Below are 23,502 nucleotides of genomic sequence, written 5' to 3' on the forward strand. Positions count from 1 at the left end.
ATGGTAACACAATTAAAACATTATAATATTGCAATCAAAACTCCCCTTTATGATGACATTATGTTAAGATGATGATAGCATTATGACATCACAATCATAAGACCCCTTTCCGGTGTCATAATTATAAGACAACTAAATCACTGTGATGTCATAATCAATACACTCTTTTATTATGTCATAATGGTAAAAGAATGATAGCATTATGATGTCACAATCAAAACACCTCTTTAGTATCTCCTGATGGTAACACAATTAAAACATTATAATATTACATTCAAAACTCCCCTTTATGATGTCATATTGTTAAAGTGATGATAGCATTATGACATCACAATCATAAGACCCCTTTCCGGTGTCATAATGATAAGACAACTAAATCACTATGATGTCATAATCAATACACTCTTTTATTATGTCATAATGGTAAAAGAATGATAGCATTATGATGTCACAATCAAAACACCTCTTTAGTATCTCATGATGGTAACACAATTAAAACATTATAATATTACAATCAAAACTCCCCTTTATGATGTCATAATGTTAAGTTGATGATAGCATTGTGACATCACAATCATAAGACCCCTTTCCGGTGTCATAATGATAAGACAACTAAATCACTATGATGTCATAATCAATACACTCTTTTATTATGTCATAATGGTAAAAGAATGATAGCATTATGATGTCACAATCAAAACACCTCTTTAGTATCTCCTAATGGTAACACAATTAAAACATTATAATATTGCAACCAAAACTCCCCTTTATGATGTCATAATGTTAAGATGATGATAGCATTATGACATCACAATCATAAGACCCCTTTCCGGTGTCATAATTATAAGACAACTAAATCACTGTGATGTCATAATCAATACACTCTTTTATTATGTCATAATGGTAAAAGAATGATAGCATTATGATGTCACAATCAAAACACCTCTTTAGTATCTCCTAATGGTAACACAATTAAAACATTATCATATTACAATCAAAACTCCCCTTTATGATGTCATATTGTTAAAATGATGATAGCATTATGACATCACAATCATAAGACTCCTTTCCGGTGTCATAATTATAAGACAATTAAATCATTATGATGTCATAATCAATACACTCTTTTATTATGTCATAATGGTAAAAGAATGATAGCATTATGATGTCACAATCAAAACACCTCTTTAGTATCTCCTAATGGTAACACAATTAAAACATTATAATATTACAATCAAAACTCCCCTTTATGATGTCATAATGTTAAGGTGATGATAGCATTCTGACATCACAATCATAAGACCCCTTTCCGGTGTCATAATGATAAGACAACTAAATCACTATGATGTCATAATCAATACACTCTTTTATTATGTCATAATGGTAAAAGAATGATAACATTATGATGTCACAATCAAAACACCTCTTTAGTATCTCCTAATGGTAACACAATTAAAACATTATCATATTACAATCAAAACTCCCCTTTATGATGTCATATTGTTAAAATGATGATAGCATTATGACATCACAATCATAAGACTCCTTTCCGGTGTCATAATTATAAGACAATTAAATCATTATGATGTCATAATCAATACACTCTTTTATTATGTCATAATGGTAAAAGAATGATAGCATTATGATGTCACAATCAAAACACCTCTTTAGTATCTCCTAATGGTAACACAATTAAAACATTATAATATTACAATCAAAACTCCCCTTTATGATGTCATAATGTTAAGGTGATGATAGCATTCTGACATCACAATCATAAGACCCCTTTCCGGTGTCATAATGATAAGACAACTAAATCACTATGATGTCATAATCAATACACTCTTTTATTATGTCATAATGGTAAAAGAATGATAGCATTATGATGTCACACTCAAAACACCTCTTTAGTATCTCCTAATGGTAACACAATTAAAACATTATAATATTACAATCAAAACTCCCCTTTATGATGTCATATTGTTAAAATGATGATAGCATTATGACATCACAATCATAAGACTCCTTTCCGGTGTCATAATTATTAGACAATTAAATCATTATGATGTCATAATCAATACACTCTTTTATTATGTCATAATGGTAAAAGAATGATAGCATTATGATGTCACAATCAAAACACCTCTTTAGTATCTCCTAATGGTAACACAATTAAAACATTATAATATTGCAACCAAAACTCCCCTTTATGATGTCATAATGTTAAGATGATGATAGCATTATGACATCACAATCATAAGACCCCTTTCCGGTGTCATAATTATAAGACAACTAAATCACTGTGATGTCATAATCAATACACTCTTTTATTATGTCATAATGGTAAAAGAATGATAGCATTATGATGTCACAATCAAAACACCTCTTTAGTATCTCCTAATGGTAACACAATTAAAACATTATAATATTACAATCAAAACTCCCCTTTATGATGTCATAATGTTAAGGTGATGATAGCATTATGACATCACAATCATAAGACCCCTTTCCGGTGTCATAATGATAAGACAACTAAATCACTATGATGTCATAATCAATACACTCTTTTATTATGTCATAATGGTGAAAGAATGATAGCATTATGATGTCACAATCAAAACACCTCTTTAGTATCTCCTAATGGTAACACAATTAAAACATTATAATATTACAATCAAAACTCCCCTTTATGATGTCATAATGTTAAGGTGATGATAGCATTCTGACATCACAATCATAAGACCCCTTTCCGGTGTCATAATGATAAGACAACTAAATCACTATGATGTCATAATCAATACACTCTTTTATTATGTCATAATGGTAAAAGAATAATAGCATTATGATGTCACACTCAAAACACCTCTTTAGTATCTCCTAATGGTAACACAATTAAAACATTATAATATTACAATCAAAACTCCCCTTTATGATGTCATATTGTTAAAATGATGATAGCATTATGACATCACAATCATAAGACCCCTTTCCGGTGTCATAATGATAAGACAACTAAATCACTATGATGTCATAATCAATACACTCTTTTATTATGTCATAATGGTAAAAGAATGATAGCATTATGATGTCACAATCAAAACACCTCTTTTGTATCTCCTAATGGTAACACAATTAAAACATTATAATATTACAATCAAAACTCCCCTTTATGATGTCATATTTTTAAAATGATGATAGCATTATGACATCACAATCATAAGACCCCTTTCCGGTGTCATAATGATAAGACAACTAAATCACTATGATGTCATAATCAATACACTCTTTTATTATGTCATAATGGTAAAAGAATGATAGCATTATGATGTCACAATCAAAACACCTCTTTAGTATCTCCTAATGGTAACACAATTAAAACATTATAATATTATAATCAAAACTCCCCTTTATGATGTCATATTGTTAAAATGATGATAGCATTATGACATCACAATCATAAGACTCCTTTCCGGTGTCATAATTATAAGACAATTAAATCATTATGATGTCATAATCAATACACTCTTTTATTATATCATAATGGTAAAAGAATGATAGCATTATGATGTCACAATCAAAACACCTCTTTAGTATCTCCTAATGGTAACACAATTAAAACATTATAATATTACAATCAAAACTCCCCTTTATGATGTCATATTGTTAAAATGATGATAGCATTATGACATCACAATCATAAGACTCCTTTCCGGTGTCATAATGATAAGACAACTAAATCACTATGATGTCATAATCAATACACTCTTTTATTATGTCATAATGGTAAAAGAATGATAGCATTATGATGTCACAATCAAAACACCTCTTTAGTATCTCCTAATGGTAACACAATTAAAACATTATAATATTACAATCAAAACTCCCCTTTATGATGTCATTATGTTAAGATGATGATAGCATTATGACATCACAATCATAAGACCCCTTTCCGGTGTCATAATTATAAGACAACTAAATCACTATGATGTCATAATCAATACACTCTTTTATTATGTCATAATGGTAAAAGAATGATAGCATTATGATGTCACAATCAAAACACCTCTTTAGTATCTCCTGATGGTAACACAATTAAAACATTATAATATTACATTCAAAACTCCCCTTTATGATGTCATATTGTTAAAGTGATGATAGCATTATGACATCACAATCATAAGACCCCTTTCCGGTGTCATAATGATAAGACAACTAAATCACTATGATGTCATAATCAATACACTCTTTTATTATGTCATAATGGTAAAAGAATGATAGCATTATGATGTCACAATCAAAACACCTCTTTAGTATCTCATGATGGTAACACAATTAAAACATTATAATATTACAATCAAAACTCCCCTTTATGATGTCATAATGTTAAGTTGATGATAGCATTGTGACATCACAATCATAAGACCCCTTTCCGGTGTCATAATGATAAGACAACTAAATCACTATGATGTCATAATCAATACACTCTTTTATTATGTCATAATGGTAAAAGAATGATAGCATTATGATGTCACAATCAAAACACCTCTTTAGTATCTCCTAATGGTAAAACAATTAAAACATTATCATATTACAATCAAAACTCCCCTTTATGATGTCATATTGTTAAAATGATGATAGCATTATGACATCACAATCATAAGACTCCTTTCCGGTGTCATAATTATAAGACAATTAAATCATTATGATGTCATAATCAATACACTCTTTTATTATGTCATAATGGTAAAAGAATGATAGCATTATGATGTCACAATCAAAACACCTCTTTAGTATCTCCTAATGGTAACACAATTAAAACATTATAATATTACAATCAAAACTCCCCTTTATGATGTCATAATGTTAAGGTGATGATAGCATTCTGACATCACAATCATAAGACCCCTTTCCGGTGTCATAATGATAAGACAACTAAATCACTATGATGTCATAATCAATACACTCTTTTATTATGTCATAATGGTAAAAGAATGATAACATTATGATGTCACAATCAAAACACCTCTTTAGTATCTCCTAATGGTAACACAATTAAAACATTATAATATTACAATCAAAACTCCCCTTTATGATGTCATAATGTTAAGGTGATGATAGCATTCTGACATCACAATCATAAGACCCCTTTCCGGTGTCATAATGATAAGACAACTAAATCACTATGATGTCATAATCAATACACTCTTTTATTATGTCATAATGGTAAAAGAATGATAGCATTATGATGTCACACTCAAAACACCTCTTTAGTATCTCCTAATGGTAACACAATTAAAACATTATAATATTACAATCAAAACTCCCCTTTATGATGTCATATTGTTAAAATGATGATAGCATTATGACATCACAATCATAAGACCCCTTTCCGGTGTCATAATGATAAGACAACTAAATCACTATGATGTCATAATCAATACACTCTTTTATTATGTCATAATGGTAAAAGAATGATAGCATTATGATGTCACAATCAAAACACCTCTTTTGTATCTCCTAATGGTAACACAATTAAAACATTATAATATTACAATCAAAACTCCCCTTTATGATGTCATTATGTTAAGATGATGATAGCATTATGACATCACAATCATAAGACCCCTTTCTGGTGTCATAATTATAAGACAACTAAATCACTATGATGTCATAATCAATACACTCTTTTATTATGTCATAATGGTAAAAGAATGATAGCATTATGATGTCACAATCAAAACACCTCTTTAGTATCTCCTGATGGTAACACAATTAAAACATTATAATATTACATTCAAAACTCCCCTTTATGATATCATATTGTTAAAGTGATGATAGCATTATGACATCACAATCATAAGACCCCTTTCCGGTGTCATAATGATAAGACAACTAAATCACTATGATGTCATAATCAATACACTCTTTTATTATGTCATAATGGTAAAAGAATGATAGCATTATGATGTCACAATCAAAACACCTCTTTAGTATCTCATGATGGTAACACAATTAAAACATTATAATATTACAATCAAAACTCCCCTTTATGATGTCAGAATGTTAAGTTGATGATAGCATTATGACATCACAATCATAAGACCCCTTTCCGGTGTCATAATGATAAGACAACTAAATCACTATGATGTCATCATCAATACACTCTTTTATTATGTCATAATGGTAAAAGAATGATAGCATTATGATGTCACAATCAAAACACCTCTTTAGTATCTCATGATGGTAACACAATTAAAACATTATAATATTACAATCAAAACTCCCCTTTATGATGTCATAATGTTAAGTTGATGATAGCATTGTGACATCACAATCATAAGACCCCTTTCCGGTGTCATAATGATAAGACAACTAAATCACTATGATGTCATAATCAATACACTCTTTTATTATGTCATAATGGTAAAAGAATGATAGCATTATGATGTCACAATCAAAACACCTCTTTAGTATCTCCTAATGGTAACACAATTAAAACATTATCATATTACAATCAAAACTCCCCTTTATGATGTCATATTGTTAAAATGATGATAGCATTATGACATCACAATCATAAGACTCCTTTCCGGTGTCATAATTATAAGACAATTAAATCATTATGATGTCATAATCAATACACTCTTTTATTATGTCATAATGGTAAAAGAATGATAGCATTATGATGTCACAATCAAAACACCTCTTTAGTATCTCCTAATGGTAACACAATTAAAACATTATAATATTACAATCAAAACTCCCCTTTATGATGTCATAATGTTAAGGTGATGATAGCATTATGACATCACAATCATAAGACCCCTTTCCGGTGTCATAATGATAAGACAACTAAATCATTATGATGTCATAATCAATACACTCTTTTATTATGTCATAATGGTAAAAGAATGATAACATTATGATGTCACAATCAAAACACCTCTTTAGTATCTCCTAATGGTAACACAATTAAAACATTATAATATTACAATCAAAACTCCCCTTTATGATGTCATAATGTTAAGGTGATGATAGCATTCTGACATCACAATCATAAGACCCCTTTCCGGTGTCATAATGATAAGACAACTAAATCACTATGATGTCATAATCAATACACTCTTTTATTATGTCATAATGGTAAAAGAATGATAGCATTATGATGTCACACTCAAAACACCTCTTTAGTATCTCCTAATGGTAACACAATTAAAACATTATAATATTACAATCAAAACTCCCCTTTATGATGTCATATTGTTAAAATGATGATAGCATTATGACATCACAATCATAAGACTCCTTTCCGGTGTCATAATTATTAGACAATTAAATCATTATGATGTCATAATCAATACACTCTTTTATTATGTCATAATGGTAAAAGAATGATAGCATTATGATGTCACAATCAAAACACCTCTTTAGTATCTCCTAATGGTAACACAATTAAAACATTATAATATTGCAACCAAAACTCCCCTTTATGATGTCATAATGTTAAGATGATGATAGCATTATGACATCACAATCATAAGACCCCTTTCCGGTGTCATAATTATAAGACAACTAAATCACTGTGATGTCATAATCAATACACTCTTTTATTATGTCATAATGGTAAAAGAATGATAGCATTATGATGTCACAATCAAAACACCTCTTTAGTATCTCCTAATGGTAACACAATTAAAACATTATAATATTACAATCAAAACTCCCCTTTATGATGTCATAATGTTAAGGTGATGATAGCATTATGACATCACAATCATAAGACCCCTTTCCGGTGTCATAATGATAAGACAACTAAATCACTATGATGTCATAATCAATACACTCTTTTATTATGTCATAATGGTGAAAGAATGATAGCATTATGATGTCACAATCAAAACACCTCTTTAGTATCTCCTAATGGTAACACAATTAAAACATTATAATATTACAATCAAAACTCCCCTTTATGATGTCATAATGTTAAGGTGATGATAGCATTCTGACATCACAATCATAAGACCCCTTTCCGGTGTCATAATGATAAGACAACTAAATCACTATGATGTCATAATCAATACACTCTTTTATTATGTCATAATGGTAAAAGAATGATAGCATTATGATGTCACACTCAAAACACCTCTTTAGTATCTCCTAATGGTAACACAATTAAAACATTATAATATTACAATCAAAACTCCCCTTTATGATGTCATATTGTTAAAATGATGATAGCATTATGACATCACAATCATAAGACCCCTTTCCGGTGTCATAATGATAAGACAACTAAATCACTATGATGTCATAATCAATACACTCTTTTATTATGTCATAATGGTAAAAGAATGATAGCATTATGATGTCACAATCAAAACACCTCTTTAGTATCTCCTAATGGTAACACAATTAAAACATTATAATATTACAATCAAAACTCCCCTTTATGATGTCATATTGTTAAAATGATGATAGCATTATGACATCACAATCATAAGACCCCTTTCCGGTGTCATAATGATAAGACAACTAAATCACTATGATGTCATAATCAATACACTCTTTTATTATGTCATAATGGTAAAAGAATGATAGCATTATGATGTCACAATCAAAACACCTCTTTAGTATCTCCTAATGGTAACACAATTAAAACATTATAATATTATAATCAAAACTCCCCTTTATGATGTCATATTGTTAAAATGATGATAGCATTATGACATCACAATCATAAGACTCCTTTCCGGTGTCATAATTATAAGACAATTAAATCATTATGATGTCATAATCAATACACTCTTTTATTATATCATAATGGTAAAAGAATGATAGCATTATGATGTCACAATCAAAACACCTCTTTAGTATCTCCTAATGGTAACACAATTAAAACATTATAATATTACAATCAAAACTCCCCTTTATGATGTCATATTGTTAAAATGATGATAGCATTATGACATCACAATCATAAGACTCCTTTCCGGTGTCATAATTATAAGACAATTAAATCATTATGATGTCATAATCAATACACTCTTTTATTATGTCATAATGGTAAAAGAATGATAGCATTATGATGTCACAATCAAAACACCTCTTTAGTATCTCATGATGGTAACACAATTAAAACATTATAATATTACAATCAAAACTCCCCTTTATGATGTCATAATGTTAAGTTGATGATAGCATTGTGACATCACAATCATAAGACCCCTTTCCGGTGTCATAATGATAAGACAACTAAATCACTATGATGTCATAATCAATACACTCTTTTATTATGTCATAATGGTAAAAGAATGATAGCATTATGATGTCACAATCAAAACACCTCTTTAGTATCTCCTAATGGTAACACAATTAAAACATTATCATATTACAATCAAAACTCCCCTTTATGATGTCATATTGTTAAAATGATGATAGCATTATGACATCACAATCATAAGACTCCTTTACGGTGTCATAATTATAAGACAATTAAATCATTATGATGTCATAATCAATACACTCTTTTATTATGTCATAATGGTAAAAGAATGATAGCATTATGATGTCACAATCAAAACACCTCTTTAGTATCTCCTAATGGTAACACAATTAAAACATTATAATATTACAATCAAAACTCCCCTTTATGATGTCATAATGTTAAGGTGATGATAGCATTCTGACATCACAATCATAAGACCCCTTTCCGGTGTCATAATGATAAGACAACTAAATCACTATGATGTCATAATCAATACACTCTTTTATTATGTCATAATGGTAAAAGAATGATAACATTATGATGTCACAATCAAAACACCTCTTTAGTATCTCCTAATGGTAACACAATTAAAACATTATAATATTACAATCAAAACTCCCCTTTATGATGTCATAATGTTAAGGTGATGATAGCATTCTCACATCACAATCATAAGACCCCTTTCCGGTGTCATAATGATAAGACAACTAAATCACTATGATGTCATAATCAATACACTCTTTTATTATGTCATAATGGTAAAAGAATGATAGCATTATGATGTCACAATCAAAACACCTCTTTAGTATCTCCTAATGGTAACACAATTAAAACATTATCATATTACAATCAAAACTCCCCTTTATGATGTCATATTGTTAAAATGATGATAGCATTATGACATCACAATCATAAGACTCCTTTCCGGTGTCATAATTATAAGACAATTAAATCATTATGATGTCATAATCAATACACTCTTTTATTATGTCATAATGGTAAAAGAATGATAGCATTATGATGTCACAATCAAAACACCTCTTTAGTATCTCCTAATGGTAACACAATTAAAACATTATCATATTACAATCAAAACTCCCCTTTATGATGTCATATTGTTAAGTTGATGATAGCATTGTGACATCACAATCATAAGACCCCTTTCCGGTGTCATAATGATAAGACAACTAAATCACTATGATGTCATAATCAATACACTCTTTTATTATGTCATAATGGTAAAAGAATGATAGCATTATGATGTCACAATCAAAACACCTCTTTAGTATCTCCTAATGGTAACACAATTAAAACATTATCATATTACAATCAAAACTCCCCTTTATGATGTCATATTGTTAAAATGATGATAGCATTATGACATCACAATCATAAGACTCCTTTCCGGTGTCATAATGATAAGACAACTAAATCACTATGATGTCATAATCAATACACTCTTTTATTATGTCATAATGGTAAAAGAATGATAGCATTATGATGTCACACTCAAAACACCTCTTTAGTATCTCCTAATGGTAACACAATTAAAACATTATAATATTACAATCAAAACTCCCCTTTATGATGTCATATTGTTAAAATGATGATAGCATTATGACATCACAATCATAAGACCCCTTTCCGGTGTCATAATGATAAGACAACTAAATCACTATGATGTCATAATCAATACACTCTTTTATTATGTCATAATGGTAAAAGAATGATAGCATTATGATGTCACAATCAAAACACCTCTTTAGTATCTCCTAATGGTAACACAATTAAAACATTATAATATTACAATCAAAACTCCCCTTTATGATGTCATTATGTTAAGATGATGATAGCATTATGACATTACAATCATAAGACCCCTTTCCGGTGTCATAATTATAAGACAACTAAATCACTATGATGTCATAATCAATACACTCTTTTATTATGTCATAATGGTAAAAGAATGATAGAATTATGATGTCACAATCAAAACACCTCTTTAGTATCTCCTGATGGTAACACAATTAAAACATTATAATATTACATTCAAAACTCCCCTTTATGATGTCATATTGTTAAAGTGATGATAGCATTATGACATCACAATCATAAGACCCCTTTCCGGTGTCATAATGATAAGACAACTAAATCACTATGATGTCATAATCAATACACTCTTTTATTATGTCATAATGGTAAAAGAATGATAGCATTATGATGTCACAATCAAAACACCTCTTTAGTATCTCATGATGGTAACACAATTAAAACATTATAATATTACAATCAAAACTCCCCTTTATGATGTCATAATGTTAAGTTGATGATAGCATTGTGACATCACAATCATAAGACCCCTTTCCGGTGTCATAATGATAAGACAACTAAATCACTATGATGTCATAATCAATACACTCTTTTATTATGTCATAATGGTAAAAGAATGATAGCATTATGATGTCACAATCAAAACACCTCTTTAGTATCTCCTAATGGTAACACAATTAAAACATTATCATATTACAATCAAAACTCCCCTTTATGATGTCACATTGTTAAAATGATGATAGCATTATGACATCACAATCATAAGACTCCTTTCCGGTGTCATAATTATAAGACAATTAAATCATTATGATGTCATAATCAATACACTCCTTTATTATGTCATAATGGTAAAAGAATGATAGCATTATGATGTCACAATCAAAACACCTCTTTAGTATCTCCTAATGGTAACACAATTAAAACATTATAATATTACAATCAAAACTCCCCTTTATGATGTCATAATGTTAAGGTGATGATAGCATTCTGACATCACAATCATAAGACCCCTTTCCGGTGTCATAATGATAAGACAACTAAATCACTATGATGTCATAATCAATACACTCTTTTATTATGTCATAATGGTAAAAGAATGATAACATTATGATGTCACAATCAAAACACCTCTTTAGTATCTCCTAATGGTAACACAATTAAAACATTATAATATTACAATCAAAACTCCCCTTTATGATGTCATAATGTTAAGGTGATGATAGCATTCTGACATCACAATCATAAGACCCCTTTCCGGTGTCATAATGATAAGACAACTAAATCACTATGATGTCATAATCAATACACTCTTTTATTATGTCATAATGGTAAAAGAATGATAGCATTATGATGTCACAATCAAAACACCTCTTTAGTATCTCCTAATGGTAACACAATTAAAACATTATAATATTACAATCAAAACTCCCCTTTATGATGTCATAATGTTAAGGTGATGATAGCATTATGACATCACAATCATAAGACCCCTTTCCGGTGTCATAATGATAAGACAACTAAATCACTATGATGTCATAATCAATACACTCTTTTATTATGTCATAATGGTGAAAGAATGATAGCATTATGATGTCACAATCAAAACACCTCTTTAGTATCTCCTAATGGTAACACAATTAAAACATTATAATATTACAATCAAAACTCCCCTTTATGATGTCATAATGTTAAGGTGATGATAGCATTCTGACATCACAATCATAAGACCCCTTTCCGGTGTCATAATGATAAGACAACTAAATCACTATGATGTCATAATCAATACACTCTTTTATTATGTCATAATGGTAAAAGAATGATAGCATTATGATGTCACACTCAAAACACCTCTTTAGTATCTCCTAATGGTAACACAATTAAAACATTATAATATTACAATCAAAACTCCCCTTTATGATGTCATATTGTTAAAATGATGATAGCATTATGACATCACAATCATAAGACCCCTTTCCGGTGTCATAATGATAAGACAACTAAATCACTATGATGTCATAATCAATACACTCTTTTATTATGTCATAATGGTAAAAGAATGATAGCATTATGATGTCACAATCAAAACACCTCTTTAGTATCTCCTAATGGTAACACAATTAAAACATTATAATATTACAATCAAAACTCCCCTTTATGATGTCATATTGTTAAAATGATGATAGCATTATGACATCACAATCATAAGACCCCTTTCCGGTGTCATAATGATAAGACAACTAAATCACTATGATGTCATAATCAATACACTCTTTTATTATGTCATAATGGTAAAAGAATGATAGCATTATGATGTCACAATCAAAACACCTCTTTAGTATCTCCTAATGGTAACACAATTAAAACATTATAATATTACAATCAAAACTCCCCTTTATGATGTCATATTGTTAAAATGATGATAGCATTATGACATCACAATCATAAGACTCCTTTCCGGTGTCATAATGATAAGACAATTAAATCATTATGATGTCATAATCAATACACTCTTTTATTATATCATAATGGTAAAAGAATGATAGCATTATGATGTCACAATCAAAACACCTCTTTAGTATCTCCTAATGGTAACACAATTAAAACATTATAATATTACAATCAAAACTCCCCTTTATGATGTCATATTGTTAAAATGATGATAGCATTATGACATCACAATCATAAGACTCCTTTCCGGTGTCATAATTATAAGACAATTAAATCATTATGATGTCATAATCAATACACTCTTTTATTATGTCATAATGGTAAAAGAATGATAGCATTATGATGTTACAATCAAAACACCTCTTTAGTATCTCATGATGGTAACACAATTAAAACATTATAATATTACAATCAAAACTCCCCTTTATGATGTCATATTGTTAAGTTGATGATAGCATTGTGACATCACAATCATAAGACCCCTTTCCGGTGTCATAATGATAAGACAACTAAATCACTATGATGTCATAATCAATACACTCTTTTATTATGTCATAATGGTAAAAGAATGATAGCATTATGATGTCACAATCAAAACACCTCTTTAGTATCTCCTAATGGTAACACAATTAAAACATTATCATATTACAATCAAAACTCCCCTTTATGATGTCATAATGTTAAAATGATGATAGCATTATGACATCACAATCATAAGACTCCTTTCCGGTGTCATAATTATAAGACAATTAAATCATTATGATGTCATAATCAATACACTCTTTTATTATGTCATAATGGTAAAAGAATGATAGCATTATGATGTTACAATCAAAACACCTCTTTAGTATCTCATGATGGTAACACAATTAAAACATTATAATATTACAATCAAAACTCCCCTTTATGATGTCATATTGTTAAGTTGATGATAGCATTGTGACATCACAATCATAAGACCCCTTTCCGGTGTCATAATGATAAGACAACTAAATCACTATGATGTCATAATCAATACACTCTTTTATTATGTCATAATGGTAAAAGAATGATAGCATTATGATGTCACAATCAAAACACCTCTTTAGTATCTCCTAATGGTAACACAATTAAAACATTATCATATTACAATCAAAACTCCCCTTTATGATGTCATAATGTTAAAATGATGATAGCATTATGACATCACAATCATAAGACTCCTTTCCGGTGTCATAATTATAAGACAATTAAATCATTATGATGTCATAATCAATACACTCTTTTATTATGTCATAATGGTAAAAGAATGATAGCATTATGATGTCACAATCAAAACACCTCTTTAGTATCTCCTAATGGTAACACAATTAAAACATTATAATATTACAATCAAAACTCCCCTTTATGATGTCATAATGTTAAGGTGATGATAGCATTCTGACATCACAATCATAAGACCCCTTTCCGGTGTCATAATGATAAGACAACTAAATCACTATGATGTCATAATCAATACACTCTTTTATTATGTCATAATGGTAAAAGAATGATAGCATTATGATGTCACACTCAAAACACCTCTTTAGTATCTCCTAATGGTAACACAATTAAAACATTATAATATTATAATCAAAACTCCCCTTTATGATGTCATATTGTTAAAATGATGATAGCATTATGACATCACAATCATAAGACCCCTTTCCGGTGTCATAATGATAAGACAACTAAATCACTATGATGTCATAATCAATACACTCTTTTATTATGTCATAATGGTAAAAGAATGATAGCATTATGATGTCACAATCAAAACACCTCTTTAGTATCTCCTAATGGTAACACAATTAAAACATTATAATATTGCAATCAAAACTCCCCTTTATGATGTCATTATGTTAAGATGATGATAGCATTATGACATCACAATCATAAGACCCCTTTCCGGTGTCATAATTATAAGACAACTAAATCACTGTGATGTCATAATCAATACACTCTTTTATTATGTCATAATGGTAAAAGAATGATAGCATTATGATGTCACAATCAAAACACCTCTTTAGTATCTCCTGATGGTAACACAATTAAAACATTATAATATTACATTCAAAACTCCCCTTTATGATGTCATATTGTTAAAGTGATGATAGCATTATGACATCACAATCATAAGACCCCTTTCCGGTGTCATAATGATAAGACAACTAAATCACTATGATGTCATAATCAATACACTCTTTTATTATGTCATAATGGTAAAAGAATGATAGCATTATGATGTCACAATCAAAACACCTCTTTAGTATCTCATGATGGTAACACAATTAAAACATTATAATATTACAATCAAAACTCCCCTTTATGATGTCATAATGTTAAGTTGATGATAGCATTGTGACATCACAATCATAAGACCCCTTTCCGGTGTCATAATGATAAGACAACTAAATCACTATGATGTCATAATCAATACACTCTTTTATTATGTCATAATGGTAAAAGAATGATAGCATTATGATGTCACAATCAAAACACCTCTTTAGTATCTCCTAATGGTAACACAATTAAAACATTATAATATTGCAACCAAAACTCCCCTTTATGATGTCATAATGTTAAGATGATGATAGCATTATGACATCACAATCATAAGACCCCTTTCCGGTGTCATAATTATAAGACAACTAAATCACTGTGATGTCATAATCAATACACTCTTTTATTATGTCATAATGGTAAAAGAATGATAGCATTATGATGTCACAATCAAAACACCTCTTTAGTATCTCCTAATGGTAACACAATTAAAACATTATCATATTACAATCAAAACTCCCCTTTATGATGTCATATTGTTAAAATGATGATAGCATTATGACATCACAATCATAAGACTCCTTTCCGGTGTCGTAATTATAAGACAATTAAATCATTATGATGTCATAATCAATACACTCTTTTATTATGTCATAATGGTAAAAGAATGATAGCATTATGATGTCACAATCAAAACACCTCTTTAGTATCTCCTAATGGTAACACAATTAAAACATTATAATATTACAATCAAAACTCCCCTTTATGATGTCATAATGTTAAGGTGATGATAGCATTCTGACATCACAATCATAAGACCCCTTTCCGGTGTCATAATGATAAGACAACTAAATCACTATGATGTCATAATCAATACACTCTTTTATTATGTCATAATGGTAAAAGAATGATAACATTATGATGTCACAATCAAAACACCTCTTTAGTATCTCCTAATGGTAACACAATTAAAACATTATAATATTACAATCAAAACTCCCCTTTATGATGTCATAATGTTAAGGTGATGATAGCATTCTGACATCACAATCATAAGACCCCTTTCCGGTGTCATAATGATAAGACAACTAAATCACTATGATGTCATAATCAATACACTCTTTTATTATGTCATAATGGTAAAAGAATGATAGCATTATGATGTCACACTCAAAACACCTCTTTAGTATCTCCTAATGGTAACACAATTAAAACATTATAATATTACAATCAAAACTCCCCTTTATGATGTCATATTGTTAAAATGATGATAACATTATGACATCACAATCATAAGACTCCTTTCCGGTGTCATAATTATTAGACAATTAAATCATTATGATGTCATAATCAATACACTCTTTTATTATGTCATAATGGTAAAAGAATGATAGCATTATGATGTCACAATCAAAACACCTCTTTAGTATCTCCTAATGGTAACACAATTAAAACATTATAATATTGCAACCAAAACTCCCCTTTATGATGTCATAATGTTAAGGTGATGATAGCATTATGACATCACAATCATAAGACCCCTTTCCGGTGTCATAATGATAAGACAACTAAATCACTATGATGTCATAATCAATACACTCTTTTATTATGTCATAATGGTGAAAGAATGATAGCATTATGATGTCACAATCAAAACACCTCTTTAGTATCTCCTAATGGTAACACAATTAAAACATTATAATATTACAATCAAAACTCCCCTTTATGATGTCATAATGTTAAGGTGATGATAGCATTCTGACATCACAATCATAAGACCCCTTTCCGGTGTCATAATGATAAGACAACTAAATCACTATGATGTCATAATCAATACACTCTTTTATTATGTCATAATGGTAAAAGAATGATAGCATTATGATGTCACAATCAAAACACCTCTTTAGTATCTCCTAATGGTAACACAATTAAAACATTATAATATTGCAACCAAAACTCCCCTTTATGATGTCATAATGTTAAGGTGATGATAGCATTATGACATCACAATCATAAGACCCCTTTCCGGTGTCATAATGATAAGACAACTAAATCACTATGATGTCATAATCAATACACTCTTTTATTATGTCATAATGGTGAAAGAATGATAGCATTATGATGTCACAATCAAAACACCTCTTTAGTATCTCCTAATGGTAACACAATTAAAACATTATAATATTACAATCAAAACTCCCCTTTATGATGTCATAATGTTAAGGTGATGATAGCATTCTGACATCACAATCATAAGACCCCTTTCCGGTGTCATAATGATAAGACAACTAAATCACTATGATGTCATAATCAATACACTCTTTTATTATGTCATAATGGTAAAAGAATGATAGCATTATGATGTCACAATCAAAACACCTCTTTAGTATCTCCTAATGGTAACACAATTAAAACATTATAATATTACAATCAAAACTCCCCTTTATGATGTCATATTGTTAAAATGATGATAGCATTATGACATCACAATCATAAGACCCCTTTCCGGTGTCATAATGATAAGACAACTAAATCACTATGATGTCATAATCAATACACTCTTTTATTATGTCATAATGGTAAAAGAATGATAGCATTATGATGTCACACTCAAAACACCTCTTTAGTATCTCCTAATGGTAACACAATTAAAACATTATAATATTACAATCAAAACTCCCCTTTATGATGTCATATTGTTAAAATGATGATAGCATTATGACATCACAATCATAAGACTCCTTTCCGGTGTCATAATTATTAGACAATTAAATCATTATGATGTCATAATCAATACACTCTTTTATTATGTCATAATGGTAAAAGAATGATAGCATTATGATGTCACAATCAAAACACCTCTTTAGTATCTCCTAATGGTAACACAATTAAAACATTATAATATTGCAACCAAAACTCCCCTTTATGATGTCATAATGTTAAGATGATGATAGCATTATGACATCACAATCATAAGACCCCTTTCCGGTGTCATAATTATAAGACAACTAAATCACTGTGATGTCATAATCAATACACTCTTTTATTATGTCATAATGGTAAAAGAATGATAGCATTATGATGTCACAATCAAAACACCTCTTTAGTATCTCCTAATGGTAACACAATTAAAACATTATAATATTACAATCAAAACTCCCCTTTATGATGTCATAATGTTAAGGTGATGATAGCATTATGACATCACAATCATAAGACCCCTTTCCGGTGTCATAATGATAAGACAACTAAATCACTATGATGTCATAATCAATACACTCTTTTATTATGTCATATTGGTGAAAGAATGATAGCATTATGATGTCACAATCAAAACACCTCTTTAGTATCTCCTAATGGTAACACAATTAAAACATTATAATATTACAATCAAAACTCCCCTTTATGATGTCATAATGTTAAGGTGATGATAGCATTCTGACATCACAATCATAAGACCCCTTTCCGGTGTCATAATGATAAGACAACTAAATCACTATGATGTCATAATCAATACACTCTTTTATTATGTCATAATGGTAAAAGAATGATAGCATTATGATGTCACACTCAAAACACCTCTTTAGTATCTCCTAATGGTAACACAATTAAAACATTATAATATTACAATCAAAACTCCCCTTTATGATGTCATATTGTTAAAATGATGATAGCATTATGACATCACAATCATAAGACCCCTTTCCGGTGTCATAATGATAAGACAACTAAATCACTATGATGTCATAATCAATACACTCTTTTATTATGTCATAATGGTAAAAGAATGATAGCATTATGATGTCACAATCAAAACACCTCTTTAGTATCTCCTAATGGTAACACAATTAAAACATTATAATATTACAATCAAAACTCCCCTTTATGATGTCATATTGTTAAAATGATGATAGCATTATGACATCACAATCATAAGACCCCTTTCCGGTGTCATAATGATAAGACAACTAAATCACTATGATGTCATAATCAATACACTCTTTTATTATGTCATAATGGTAAAAGAATGATAGCATTATGATGTCACAATCAAAACACCTCTTTAGTATCTCCTAATGGTAACACAATTAAAACATTATAATATTATAATCAAAACTCCCCTTTATGATGTCATATTGTTAAAATGATGATAGCATTATGACATCACAATCATAAGACTCCTTTCCGGTGTCATAATTATAAGACAATTAAATCATTATGATGTCATAATCAATACACTCTTTTATTATATCATAATGGTAAAAGAATGATAGCATTATGATGTCACAATCAAAACACCTCTTTAGTATCTCCTAATGGTAACACAATTAAAACATTATAATATTACAATCAAAACTCCCCTTTATGATGTCATATTGTTAAAATGATGATAGCATTATGACATCACAATCATAAGACTCCTTTCCGGTGTCATAATTATAAGACAATTAAATCATTATGATGTCATAATCAATACACTCTTTTATTATGTCATAATGGTAAAAGAATGATAGCATTATGATGTCACAATCAAAACACCTCTTTAGTATCTCATGATGGTAACACAATTAAAACATTATAATATTACAATCAAAACTCCCCTTTATGATGTCATAATGTTAAGTTGATGATAGCATTGTGACATCACAATCATAAGACCCCTTTCCGGTGTCATAATGATAAGACAACTAAATCACTATGATGTCATAATCAATACACTCTTTTATTATGTCATAATGGTAAAAGAATGATAGCATTATGATGTCACAATCAAAACACCTCTTTAGTATCTCCTAATGGTAACACAATTAAAACATTATCATATTACAATCAAAACTCCCCTTTATGATGTCATATTGTTAAAATGATGATAGCATTATGACATCACAATCATAAGACTCCTTTACGGTGTCATAATTATAAGACAATTAAATCATTATGATGTCATAATCAATACACTCTTTTATTATGTCATAATGGTAAAAGAATGATAGCATTATGATGTCACAATCAAAACACCTCTTTAGTATCTCCTAATGGTAACACAATTAAAACATTATAATATTACAATCAAAACTCCCCTTTATGATGTCATAATGTTAAGGTGATGATAGCATTCTGACATCACAATCATAAGACCCCTTTCCGGTGTCATAATGATAAGACAACTAAATCACTATGATGTCATAATCAATACACTCTTTTATTATGTCATAATGGTAAAAGAATGATAACATTATGATGTCACAATCAAAACACCTCTTTAGTATCTCCTAATGGTAACACAATTAAAACATTATAATATTACAATCAAAACTCCCCTTTATGATGTCATAATGTTAAGGTGATGATAGCATTCTGACATCACAATCATAAGACCCCTTTCCGGTGTCATAATGATAAGACAACTAAATCACTATGATGTCATAATCAATACACTCTTTTATTATGTCATAATGGTAAAAGAATGATAGCATTATGATGTCACAATCAAAACACCTCTTTAGTATCTCCTAATGGTAACACAATTAAAACATTATCATATTACAATCAAAACTCCCCTTTATGATGTCATATTGTTAAAATGATGATAGCATTATGACATCACAATCATAAGACTCCTTTCCGGTGTCATAATTATAAGACAATTAAATCATTATGATGTCATAATCAATACACTCTTTTATTATGTCATAATGGTAAAAGAATGATAGCATTATGATGTCACAATCAAAACACCTCTTTAGTATCTCCTAATGGTAACACAATTAAAACATTATCATATTACAATCAAAACTCCCCTTTATGATGTCATATTGTTAAGTTGATGATAGCATTGTGACATCACAATCATAAGACCCCTTTCCGGTGTCATAATGATAAGACAACTAAATCACTATGATGTCATAATCAATACACTCTTTTATTATGTCATAATGGTAAAAGAATGATAGCATTATGATGTCACAATCAAAACACCTCTTTAGTATCTCCTAATGGTAACACAATTAAAACATTATCATATTACAATCAAAACTCCCCTTTATGATGTCATATTGTTAAAATGATGATAGCATTATGACATCACAATCATAAGACTCCTTTCCGGTGTCATAATGATAAGACAACTAAATCACTATGATGTCATAATCAATACACTCTTTTATTATGTCATAATGGTAAAAGAATGATAGCATTATGATGTCACACTCAAAACACCTCTTTAGTATCTCCTAATGGTAACACAATTAAAACATTATAATATTACAATCAAAACTCCCCTTTATGATGTCATATTGTTAAAATGATGATAGCATTATGACATCACAATCATAAGACCCCTTTCCGGTGTCATAATGATAAGACAACTAAATCACTATGATGTCATAATCAATACACTCTTTTATTATGTCATAATGGTAAAAGAATGATAGCATTATGATGTCACAATCAAAACACCTCTTTAGTATCTCCTAATGGTAACACAATTAAAACATTATAATATTACAATCAAAACTCCCCTTTATGATGTCATTATGTTAAGATGATGATAGCATTATGACATCACAATCATAAGACCCCTTTCCGGTGTCATAATTATAAGACAACTAAATCACTATGATGTCATAATCAATACACTCTTTTATTATGTCATAATGGTAAAAGAATGATAGCATTATGATGTCACAATCAAAACACCTCTTTAGTATCTCCTGATGGTAACACAATTAAAACATTATAATATTACATTCAAAACTCCCCTTTATGATGTCATATTGTTAAAGTGATGATAGCATTATGACATCACAATCATAAGACCCCTTTCCGGTGTCATAATGATAAGACAACTAAATCACTATGATGTCATAATCAATACACTCTTTTATTATGTCATAATGGTGAAAGAATGATAGCATTATGATGTCACAATCAAAACACCTCTTTAGTATCTCCTAATGGTAACACAATTAAAACATTATAATATTACAATCAAAACTCCCCTTTATGATGTCATAATGTTAAGGTGATGATAGCATTCTGACATCACAATCATAAGACCCCTTTCCGGTGTCATACTGATAAGACAACTAAATCACTATGATGTCATAATCAATACACTCTTTTATTATGTCATAATGGTAAAAGAATGATAGCATTATGATGTCACAATCAAAACACCTCTTTAGTATCTCCTAATGGTAACACAATTAAAACATTATCATATTACAATCAAAACTCCCCTTTATGATGTCATATTGTTAAAATGATGATAGCATTATGACATCACAATCATAAGACTCCTTTCCGGTGTCATAATTATAAGACAATTAAATCATTATGATGTCATAATCAATACACTCTTTTATTATGTCATAATGGTAAAAGAATGATAGCATTATGATGTCACAATCAAAACACCTCTTTAGTATCTCCTAATGGTAACACAATTAAAACATTATAATATTACAATCAAAACTCCCCTTTATGATGTCATAATGTTAAGGTGATGATAGCATTCTGACATCACAATCATAAGACCCCTTTCCGGTGTCATAATGATAAGACAACTAAATCACTATGATGTCATAATCAATACACTCTTTTATTATGTCATAATGGTAAAAGAATGATAACATTATGATGTCACAATCAAAACA

The sequence above is a fragment of the Spea bombifrons genome, chromosome 2 (genome assembly GCF_027358695.1).
Source record: "Spea bombifrons isolate aSpeBom1 chromosome 2, aSpeBom1.2.pri, whole genome shotgun sequence".
Classification (NCBI taxonomy): Eukaryota; Metazoa; Chordata; class Amphibia; order Anura; family Pelobatidae; genus Spea; species Spea bombifrons.